This window comes from Neoarius graeffei, chromosome 18 (genome assembly GCF_027579695.1).
Source record: "Neoarius graeffei isolate fNeoGra1 chromosome 18, fNeoGra1.pri, whole genome shotgun sequence".
Lineage (NCBI taxonomy): Eukaryota > Metazoa > Chordata > Actinopteri > Siluriformes > Ariidae > Neoarius > Neoarius graeffei.
This window is the reverse complement of record NC_083586.1, coordinates 25,265,560-25,276,077: the sequence shown is the minus strand read 5'-3', so window position 1 is coordinate 25,276,077 and position 10,518 is coordinate 25,265,560.

Sequence of the window (10,518 nt, the reverse complement as noted above, 5' to 3'; positions counted from 1 at the left end):
ACAGTCTCAACTTTTTTGGAATTGGGGTTGTAGTTATTCATTCTGTAGACATTTACATGTATTTGTGTGTCTGCAGGTGTTTGCTGAGTTCCACCACATTACAAATTTGAACCTACACATCCAGTTCTACACAGAGCTTGACTGACACACACCACAACTAATCGTCTTGTACAGGCAGAAGGCCTTATAGACAGACAAGACAGCAGAGGCGCTGTTGGAGATCCTTGTGACTTCCTCAGAACCTAGGATCTCCAGGTATATTTAAGGTTAACTTTAACATCAGAACAACACTGATCACATTTTTGCAGACATTTCAGAGTATTGCAGTACAAAACCAAAGCAGGAAGCTTACTAAAAATTAAACAAAGGAGCAGTGTCACTGACAGCACCAGCAATCAGAGTTTGTGACAGCCTCCAAACATGGCCACCATGGACTACAACTCCCAAGCACCTCAGCGCCCTCCCTCTCCAGATTTCTAATTACCACCTCACCTGTTCATTATGGACTCATTAGCCACCAGTACATAAAGTCCTCAGCTGCAAACAGTCAGTGTGAAATATCACTCAGCGTGTACTTACCTGATTGTACTGAGCCTTTATTCCTAGTGTCTGACTCTCCGTGACTTTGAACCAGTTTCCTGTTATTATTGGACTCTGAACTTTCGCCTAACTTTTGACATGTTGTTTGCACATCAATCGACCTCTTGCCCAACGCTGGCTTTGAGATTAGTTTCATGATTCGGATTTGACTGCCAGTTTGTGACACACCCACTCTCCCTTGCAACTGCATCTGTAAGTGCCTGCATCTCTGACAAGCAGAGTTTAATCAAATTTTACATTAGCTGATACAATAGAATCAAATGTACCAAGACTTGCCCAGGCACTGAAATATCACTTGGATAAATATAAAATTTGATTATCAACTTGTTATTATTAGAATTATATAAAATAAAATACTGCCTTCACTTGATACGAGTACAACACAATCATAATAAGATAGTGTATACACAGAAGGAATTATCAGTTTAAAGAAAAGTTCAATTAACTGAGTCTGGTATAATTTTGTCAATTCTTCTTTTTATCCTTTGCTTCTCATGTTTGCTGACTCTTTTCTCATTAACTTTGTCACATATTGATGAATCAGCTGTCTCCATTCTTTTCTGTTTTCTACCTTCGATTTCCATTGGTTGAGAACATCACCACATGTAAGAGCACTTTTACACATATCTTTATATCTAAGTTTAGAACGTCCAACTGGACAGGTTCCTTGGGACAATTCACCATACAAGAGGGTTTTCACTGGTCTTTCTTTATCCATTCTGGACACTTGGCCTAGCCAGCACAAACGTGTTCTAATTAGTTGGAGCTCTATATCTTCAACACCTGCTCCGGTGAGAACTTCTTCATTGCTGACAAAATGGTCCCCTTTTATCTTTAAAATCTTTCTAAGATAACACTTTTGATAACTAAATTGGAGGGATGCTGTCATGCTCCACCCTGGACTTCCACTCCGGAGATTTATTATCTCCCAGTTCAGCGCTAATCCGGATCCGGGACGGGACTTTTATCTTGCCGGCATTCACTTCCTGGTTTGCTCTGCTGTGTATTGAGGTATTTCACTCACGTGACCAAGTCATGTGATGCTGCCATTTTGGACGGCACGGCTCGAATCAGTTTGAATGCGAGGAAGGCTACAAACGAAAAACATAAAAGAAAAAGGAGCGAGATGCAGAAAACACCTTCACTATCCAGCGACATAGGGCATTTACAGGGCGAGCAGAGGGAGAGGTATTTGCAAAAATTGAGGTTAGCAGGCTTAGAGAACGACGTTTACCTGCTTCCACCAAGATTGTTTACTGACAGCTAAGATTTGTTCACATTTTCATTTACTTTTGGTCCTCAGGATAAACAAAATGTTATTAAATGTCATTTAAATAACTTCTTAGTCTGTTGAGACATGGCCCGTTATAAGTTTTTCCTTTACTGTATTTACTAGTTTACTGAGCGCGCTCCGGGGCTGGCTGGCTGGTGCTAGCTAGCTAGCGCTCCGGGGCTGGCTGGCTGGCTGGCGCTAGCTAGCTAGCGCTCCGGGGCTGGCTGGCTGGCACTAGCTAGCTAGCGCTCCGGGGCTGGCTGGCTGGTTGGCGCTAGCTAGCTAGCGCTCCGGGGCTGGCTGGCTGGTTGGCGCTAGCTAGCTAGCGCTCCGGGGCTGGCTGGCTGGCGCTAGCTAGCTAGCGCTCCGGGGCTGGCTGGCTGGCGCTAGCTAGCGCTCCGGGGCTGGCTGACTGGCTGGCGCTAGCTAGCTAGCGCTCCGGGGCTGGCTGGCTGGCTGGCGCTGGATAGCTAGCGCTCCGGGGCGGGCTGGCTGGCTGGCGCTAGCTAGCTAGCGCTCCGGGGCGGGCTGGCTGGCTGGCGCTAGCTAGCTAGCGCTCCGGGGCGGGCTGGCTGGCTGGCGCTAGCTAGCTAGCGCTCCGGGGCTGGCTGGCTGGCTGGCGCTAGCTAGCTAGCGCTCCGGGGCGGGCTGGCTGGCTGGCACTAGCTAGCTAGCGCTCCGGGGCTGGCTGGCTCAGTAAACTAGTAAATCCAGTAAAGAAAAAACTTGAGACTGAAAGGTTTTAACAGTCATCCAAATGACTGAACGTAAACATTGCTACAGTAACATACCAGCTACTGTTGTTGACATTAGCTAGCTTGCCGTCCAAAATGGCAGACACCGGGGCGTCACGTGACCCTGTGACGTCAGGTGAAATACCTCAATAAAAAGGCTGTTCTTAGAAGGGGACCTTGCCAGAACGTCTCATTGGTTTTTCACATCGTCTCAGTGCCATTATTGCTTCTTGGAGTTTTGCTCTCTGTTTTGGCTGTTTCTTGTCAGTTCTATGCACTAGGTTTTTGTCTTTTTTCCTGTTTTTTGTGTTATGTTTTTGTCTCAAGTTTTTTTTTGTCTGGACTATTTTTTATGCTAGCATTTTTTTTGTCCTTGCCTGCCTTGTTTTTTGTCCCTAGTTTTTTCTGGATTATTTTTGGTTTTTACTCCTATTAAATCTTTTTTATTATTAGATTTAATGGTCTGTGTTCTGCTCTTGGATCCTACTCACCACACCTCACCATCCTTAACAGTACGTTCTGGCCAACATGGATCCAGCAGAACTGAACCATCTGAGAACGGCTATGCAGCAGCAAGGAGGCCTCCTTGGGACCCACCAACAGGAACTGAAGCAGATCACCCAGAACCTGGCCACCCTGTCCAACTCACTCAACCTTCTAGCCACACAACTCCAGCACTCCCAAGCCGTGCCTACCCCTGCCCAGGCGCCTTCTTCACCTCCCGCCCCCGCCGCTCACCACGAACCAAGATTTCCTTCGCCTCAGCCCTACAGCAGGGAACCAGGTACCTGCAGATATTTTCTGTCTCAGTGTTCACTGATCTTGGAGTTATAACCTATGGCTTTTCCCACAGAATGCTCCCGGGTAGCTTATGTCATCACGCTCCTCACTGGCAAGGCCAGGGAATGGGGAACAGCGGTCTGGCACGCTAACGCGTCCTTTTGTTTCAACTTCAAGGCGTTCTCTGAGGAAATTAGGTGAACATTTGACCACTCTCTGTCTGGTCGGGAATCAGCTAGGGAGCTCATGGAGCTGTGGCAGGGGCCCTGATCTACCTTGGACTATGCCATCGAGTTCTGGACGTTGGTGGCGTCATGCGACTGGAATGAGAGTGCCCAGGTCGACGTGTCCCTACATGGCTTGTCTGACGTCATCAAGGACGAAATGGTATCTCGGGAACTGCTGTCGGACCTCGCCACTCTCATGGACCTCGCCAATTGTATCAACGTTCGGGTCCTACAACAGAGGAGAGAGAAGAGCCGCCTCAGCTTCAACTTCTCTCCACCTCCCGCCTCGTCTGTCAAACCCATGCAGGTAGATCGGTTACGGGTGTCAGCCAAGGAACGACTGTGCCGGCAGAACACTGGGGCTTGCTTCTACTGCGGTCAGCAAAGACACATCTGCCGAGCCTGTCTGCTAAAAAGGATGAGCCCACCAGTTAATCAAGGGGCCCTGGTGGGCAATGCTTGGAACCAGTCCCCTGCTCCCAGTTATCATCACACACAACAACCGGCATCACCATCTTCAGGCACTCGTCGACTCGGGGGTGGACAGGAACCTGATCTGCTCCGCCACCGCCAAGGATCTCGGAATCCCATTACTCGCCCTCGAGGTCCCTCTCACCGTCCTGACACTCAATGGCACTGGTTTGACCACCATCACTCACCTCACCACCCCGCTCACCCTAAGGATTTCAAGCAGTCACTTCGAAATGATACAACTTCACGTCATGAACAACCCTCACGTTCCCGTTATTCTTGGACTACCCTGGTTGATGCAGCACAACCCCCACCTAAACTGGACTGATCACACCATCTTAGGCTGGAGTCCTTCCTGCCTGGCCTCCTGCTTGAACTCCACTCTACCTCCCACCAAACCACCTCAGCCAGTGAGTTTCCTGATCTCTCTCACATGCCTCCAGAATATCTGGACCTCAAGCCAGTTTTTAGTAAAACCCGAGCAGTGTCCCTCCCTCCTCACAGGCCTTACAATTGCAGGATCAATCTCCTGCCTGGGACAGTGTCACCCAAGGGACGTCTCTACTCTCTCTCACCCGACGAATGACAGGCCATGGAAAAGTACATCACGGAGTCACTGGCAGCTGGGATCATCCGCCCTTCCTCCTCTCCAGCAGGGGGAGGGTTCTTCATCGAAAAGAAGGACAAGTCACTCTGTCACTGCATTGACTATCGAGGTCTCAACGCCATCACGGTCAAGAACCGCTACCCACTACTGCTCATGACCACAGCCTTCGAACTACTCCAGGGAGCTAAGGTGTTTACTAAACTGGACCTATGCAACACCTATCACCTAGTTAGGATCAGGGAAGGGGACGAGTGGAAGATGGCCTTCAACACCACCACAGGCCACTATGAGTACCTCATAGTCCCTTTTGGCCTGACGAATGCACCTGCGGTATTCCGGGTGTTAGTTAATGATGTCTTGAGAGACTTTCTTAACACCTTTGTCTTGTCTTCATTTACCTGGACGACATCTTGATTTTCTCTTGCTCCCTGGAGGAACATCGGGGTCACGTCCGGCAGGTTCTTCAATGCCTGCTAGAGAACAAGCTGTTCGTTAAGGCAGAGAAGAGCGAGTTTCACCAAGGCTCTGTCTCATTCCTGGGGTTCATCATCTCTCCAGCAAAGATCCAGATGGACCCCCTCAAGCTGGGGGCAATCGCTGACTGGCCCACCCCATCTTCGAGACGAGAGCTCCAGCGCTTCCTGGGGTTCACCAACTTCTACAGGCGCTTCATCCGCGACTAAAGCAGGGTGGCCGGACCTCTCTCAGCCCTGACCTTGACCAAGACCAAGTTCAAGTGGGGGGGAGGGAAAGCAGATAAAGCCTTTTCCATGCTCAAGCACAGGTTTACCACAGCACCCGTTCTCACCATACCCAATCCAACCAAGCAGTTTATTGTCGAGGTTGACACTTCCGAGTCAGGGGTCAGAGCTATACTATCCCAGAGGGCCAGTGACGACAAGGTCCACCCATGCTCCTTCTCCTGCTGGCTATCTCCAGCTGAATGGAATTACGACATCGGCGACCAAGAACTACTGGCTGTTAAACTAGCCTTGGAGGAATGGAGGCACTGGCTCAAGGGGTCGGAGCTCCCCTTCCTAGTCTAGACTGACCATAAGAATCTGGAGTACCTCAAGTCTGCCAAACGCCTTAATTCCCGTCAAGCCCGTTGGTCTCTCTTTTTCTCCCGGCTCAACTTCATGCTCTCCTACCGCCCAGGCTCCAAGAATGGCAAACCCGACTGTAGTAAGTTCCCTATGGGTGGGTGGAGCACAGAGGACGGCAGGACAGAGATCAGGGTTCAACGGAGGCTTTATTGCCGCACTTTCCAGTAGACAATTCAAATAGCAATCAGAGACAGACACACACACTGTAGTCTCGTCCGGGGAAGCTCTCCCTCTGCTCTCTCTCTGCCTCCTTAAATAGAGCGCGGTTACTGGGAAGACACACAAACACAGGTTAATTGCCGTCAGGTGTAGTGATTCTGCCACTCACCTTCCCTGACTCCACCCTCCTGTCACAGACCGGCGCTTGACCATGCCCCCGCTGCCACATACCCCCACCGCCCGACTCAGGCCGGGCAGCCATCCGGCCTGCAGCCGACTCCCCCCCCCTTGACGGGAGAGGAAGTCTGCCATGACCATCTGCGCCCCCGGCCTGTGGACCACCTTGAAATTGAAGGGTTGGAGTGCCAGATACCAACGGGTGATCCGCACGTTGGCATCTTTCATGCGGTGGAGCCACTGGAGGGGCGCGTGGTCCAAACAGAGGGTGAAAGGGCGCCCCAGCAGGTAGTAACGGAGGGCAAGGACCGCCCACTTGATCGCCGGACATTCTTTTTCTATGGTGCTGTAGCGCCCCTCACGCACCAACAGCTTCCTGCTGATGTACAGGATGGGGCGGTCCTCCCCTCCACCTCCTGGGACAACACTGCCCCCAGCCCTCTGTCCGACACGTCGGTCTGCAACACAAAAGGGAGAGAAAAGTCAGAGGAGTGTAATAGTGGCCCCCCACACAGTGCAGCCTTTACCTCAGAGAAAGCCCGCTGGCACTGCTCCGTCCACTGGACCGGATCTGGTGCCCCCTTTTTAGTGAGATCAGTCAGTGGGCTGGTGACGTCCGAATAATTAGGTATAAACCTACGATAGTAGCCAGCCAGCCCCAGGAACTGTCTCACCCCTTTTTGGTCTTGGGCCTTGGGCAGGCCACAATTGCTCCTGTCTTGTTAATTTGGGGATGCACCTGCCCGTTGCCCAAGTGGAAGCCCAGATACCGTACTTCCACCCGCCCAATCGTACACTTCTTCGGGTTGGCAGTGAGACCCGCTCGCCTCAGCGACCTAAGGACAGCCCTCAGGTGTTGTAAGTGCCGCTGCCAGTTGTTACTATAAATTATTATATCATCCAGGTATGTGGCCGCATAGGTGGCGTGGGGGCGGAGGACCCTGTCCATCAGCCGCTGAAACGTAGCAGGCACCCCAAACAGCCCAAAAGGAAGTGTGACGAATTGGTGCAAGCTGAACGGTGTGGAAAAGGCCATTTTTTCCCAGGATAATGGAGTCAAGGGGATCTGCCAATATCCCTTCGTCAAATCCAGTGTCGAATAAAAGCGAGCCGTGCCTAGTTGATTGAGCAGCTCGTCAATACGAGGCATTGGGTACGCGTCGAATTTAGACACCGCGTTGACTTTTCTATAGTCCACACAGAACCGGACCGAGCCGTCGGCCTTGGGTACCAAGACCACCGGGCTGCTCCAGTCACTGTGGGACTCCTCGACGATGCCCATTTCGAGCATGGTCTGAAGTTCTTCCCGAACCACCTTTTTTTTGTGTTCGGGTAGCCTGTAAGGGCAGCTACGCACTACCACCCCCGGGGGCGTCTCTATGTGGTGCTCTATGAGGTTAGTGCGACCGGGCAGGGGCGAGAACACATCCGAAAACTCGGTCTGCAACTGTCCGACCTCCATGAGTTGGGTCGGGGAGAGGTGGTCTCCACAGGGGACCAGAGAGGTACGTGATGCCAATGTCCCTTTTTGAACCTCCGGCCCCAGCTCCGCCTTTTCCGGAACTACCGACACTAATGCCACGGGGACCTCCTCGTTCCAGAGTTTAAGCAGATTGAGGTGGTAAATCTGTAGCGCCCCACCCCTGTCCGTTCGCCTCACCTCATAGTCGACATCCCTGACTCGCCGTATGACCTCAAAGGGTCCTTGCCACTTGGCGATCAATTTGGAGCTCGACGTGGGCAACAGTACGAGTACCTTATCTCCCAGAGTGAGCTCTCTAAGGCACGTACCCTTGTTGTACAGGCGGGCTTGCCGTTCCTGGGCCTGCCGCAAATTCTCCTGAGTTAGGTGGGTGAGCGTGTGGAGTTTTGCGTGCAGGTCCATAACGTACTGAATTTCGTTTTTGCTTTGTGAAGGTCCCTCCTCCCAATTTTCCCGCAGCACATCTAGGATGCCGTGTGGCTTACGCCCATATAATAATTCGAACGGGGAGAACCCCGTGGAGGCTTGGGGGACCTCTCGCACTGAGAACAGCAAGGGTTCGAGCCACTTATCCCAATTACGTGCGTCCTCACTCATGAATTTTTTAATAATATTTTTGAGGGTGCGGTTGAACCGTTCTACTAAACCGTCCGTTTGTGGGTGATACACACTGGTGCGGATCGGCTTAATCCCCAACAGCCCATACAGTTCGTTCAGTGTACGTGACATAAACGAGGTGCCTTGATCAGTCAGAATCTCTTTCGGGATTCCAACTCAGGAGATGACGCGGAAGAGTGCCTCCACAATACTGTGTGCTGAGATATTGCGCAGAGGCACTGCTTCCAGGTATCGCGTTGCATAGTCCACCAGAACTAATATAAAGCGGTACCCTCGTGCTGACCAATCTAATGGCCCAACGAGATCCATCCCAATTCTCTCGAACGGGGTCTCGATTAACGGAAGAGGGCGCAAAGGTGCTTTTGGAATGGCTGCTGGATTTACTAACTGGCATTCGCGGCATGCCGTACACCACCTATGGACATCGCCGTGAATCCCCGGCCAATAGAATCAGGCCATTATTCGGGCTAGTGTTTTATCCTGCTCTAAGTGTCCAGCCATGGGATTAAAGTGAGCCGCCTGGAATACCAATTCCCGGCAGCTCTTCGGAATTAACAGCTGTGTGACTCGCTCTTTAGTTTGAGTGTCCTGCATCACTCGGTATAATCTATCCTTCATAACTGCGAAGTAGGGGAAGGATGGGGTGGCGTTCGGCTGGAGCATTTGACCATCGATTACTCTCACTTGGTCAAACGCATGCCGCAGAGTCTCGTCTCACGATTGTTCTAATGGGAAATCCGCGAGGGATTCCCCAATAGAGAGAGGAGGAGCCGGCGGCTCCTCACTCTGACGCGAAGATGACGTAGATGGCTCTGCGACAGCTGCTCCCGCCAAAGCGACACCGGGACCTCCCCCTGTCAAATGGCAGGACCCACTCTTTACTAGGCGCGTCATTAAACCCCGAAATCCCGGCCAATCAGTCCCCAAAATTAAAGAGTGGGTAAGGCGAGGATTAACCGCCGCCTTCACTATAGATTTTTCCCCTCTGAAAAATATGTGGACTGACACCAAAGGGTAGCTGTGAACATCCCTGTGCACACACAACACCTTCACCCCCTGTGCTCCCCCCAATGCCTCGTCTTGAACCAGGCTTTGGCGGATCGAGGTCTGATTGCAACCAGAATCCACCAACGCCTGATATGTAGCCCCTTGGACACTCACCGGTATGCGATACGCTCCGGCCCGATCGAGGGCGGCCTCTGGCGCGTCGGGGATCCGTACCACCGCGCCCACTTCCATTGCCGTGCATTGTTGTTACAGGTGGCCCGGCTCCCCGCAGCGCCAGCAAACCGGCCCGGGCTTTCCCTCTGCACCGGTGCTCTGGGGCTCACTCACCTGAGGGGGGGGAGAGACAGACACAGAAGGGAGAAACGGGAGGGCACCACGGGTGCGGCGGGCCGGCTGGGGTGGAGCCGGCCCCCATCTCCGCGGTGGGGGAATGGGGCGAGGACGGGACACAGAAGGAAGGGGAGAGAGAGAGAGAGAGAGAGAGAGAGAGAAGAGGAGAGAAGGGTTGGCATCTTCGGCTGTCCTGCCGCCGGAACAGCTGCCAAATGAACCTCCGCCAGCCCGACTGCCTGATCCAGCGACGCCAGGCGGTGGCACTGGACCCACTCCGCGGTTCCTGCTGGTAGGCGGGCGATGAACTGTTCCAGTACCACCTGGTCGGTGATTCCCTCGGCGTCGCGATCGTTGGCCCTCAACCACCGCCAGCAGGCGTCCCGGAGCTGCTGGCCGAACGCGAACGGCCGGCCGACTTCCTCCAAACGCAGCGCGCAGAAGCGCTGGCGCTGTTGTTCCCGTGTGCGCCCCACGCGCTGGAGGACGGCCCGGCGGAGGTCCGTGTAGGCCAGCCGGCGGTCGGCGGGGAGCTGTAGCGCGGCCAGCTGTGCCTCTCCCATTAGCAGGGGGAGGAGGCGCGCCGCGCACTGCTCCATCGTCCTGCGGGCCCATCTTGGTGACAGTGAGGGGGGACGGGCCCGCGGCCGGAGCGCTGGTGGACCCCGCCGACGCGAGGAAATGCCAGAACGCCTCGTGATCTTCCTGCTGGGCCAGCACCAGGGCTTCGAAGCGCCACTCTTGTTCCTTTCGGAGTGTGACGAGCGCCTGGTGCTGGCTTTGCTGAGCTGTGGCGAGGGCGTGGACCAGGTCGGCGAACGGGGAGGATTCCATGGGGCTGCTGGGTTGGTGCTCCACTGTCCCGGGTTTCGGCACCACTGTAGTAAGTTCCCTATGGGTGGGTGGAGCACAGAGGACGGCAGGACAGAGATCAGGGTTCAACGG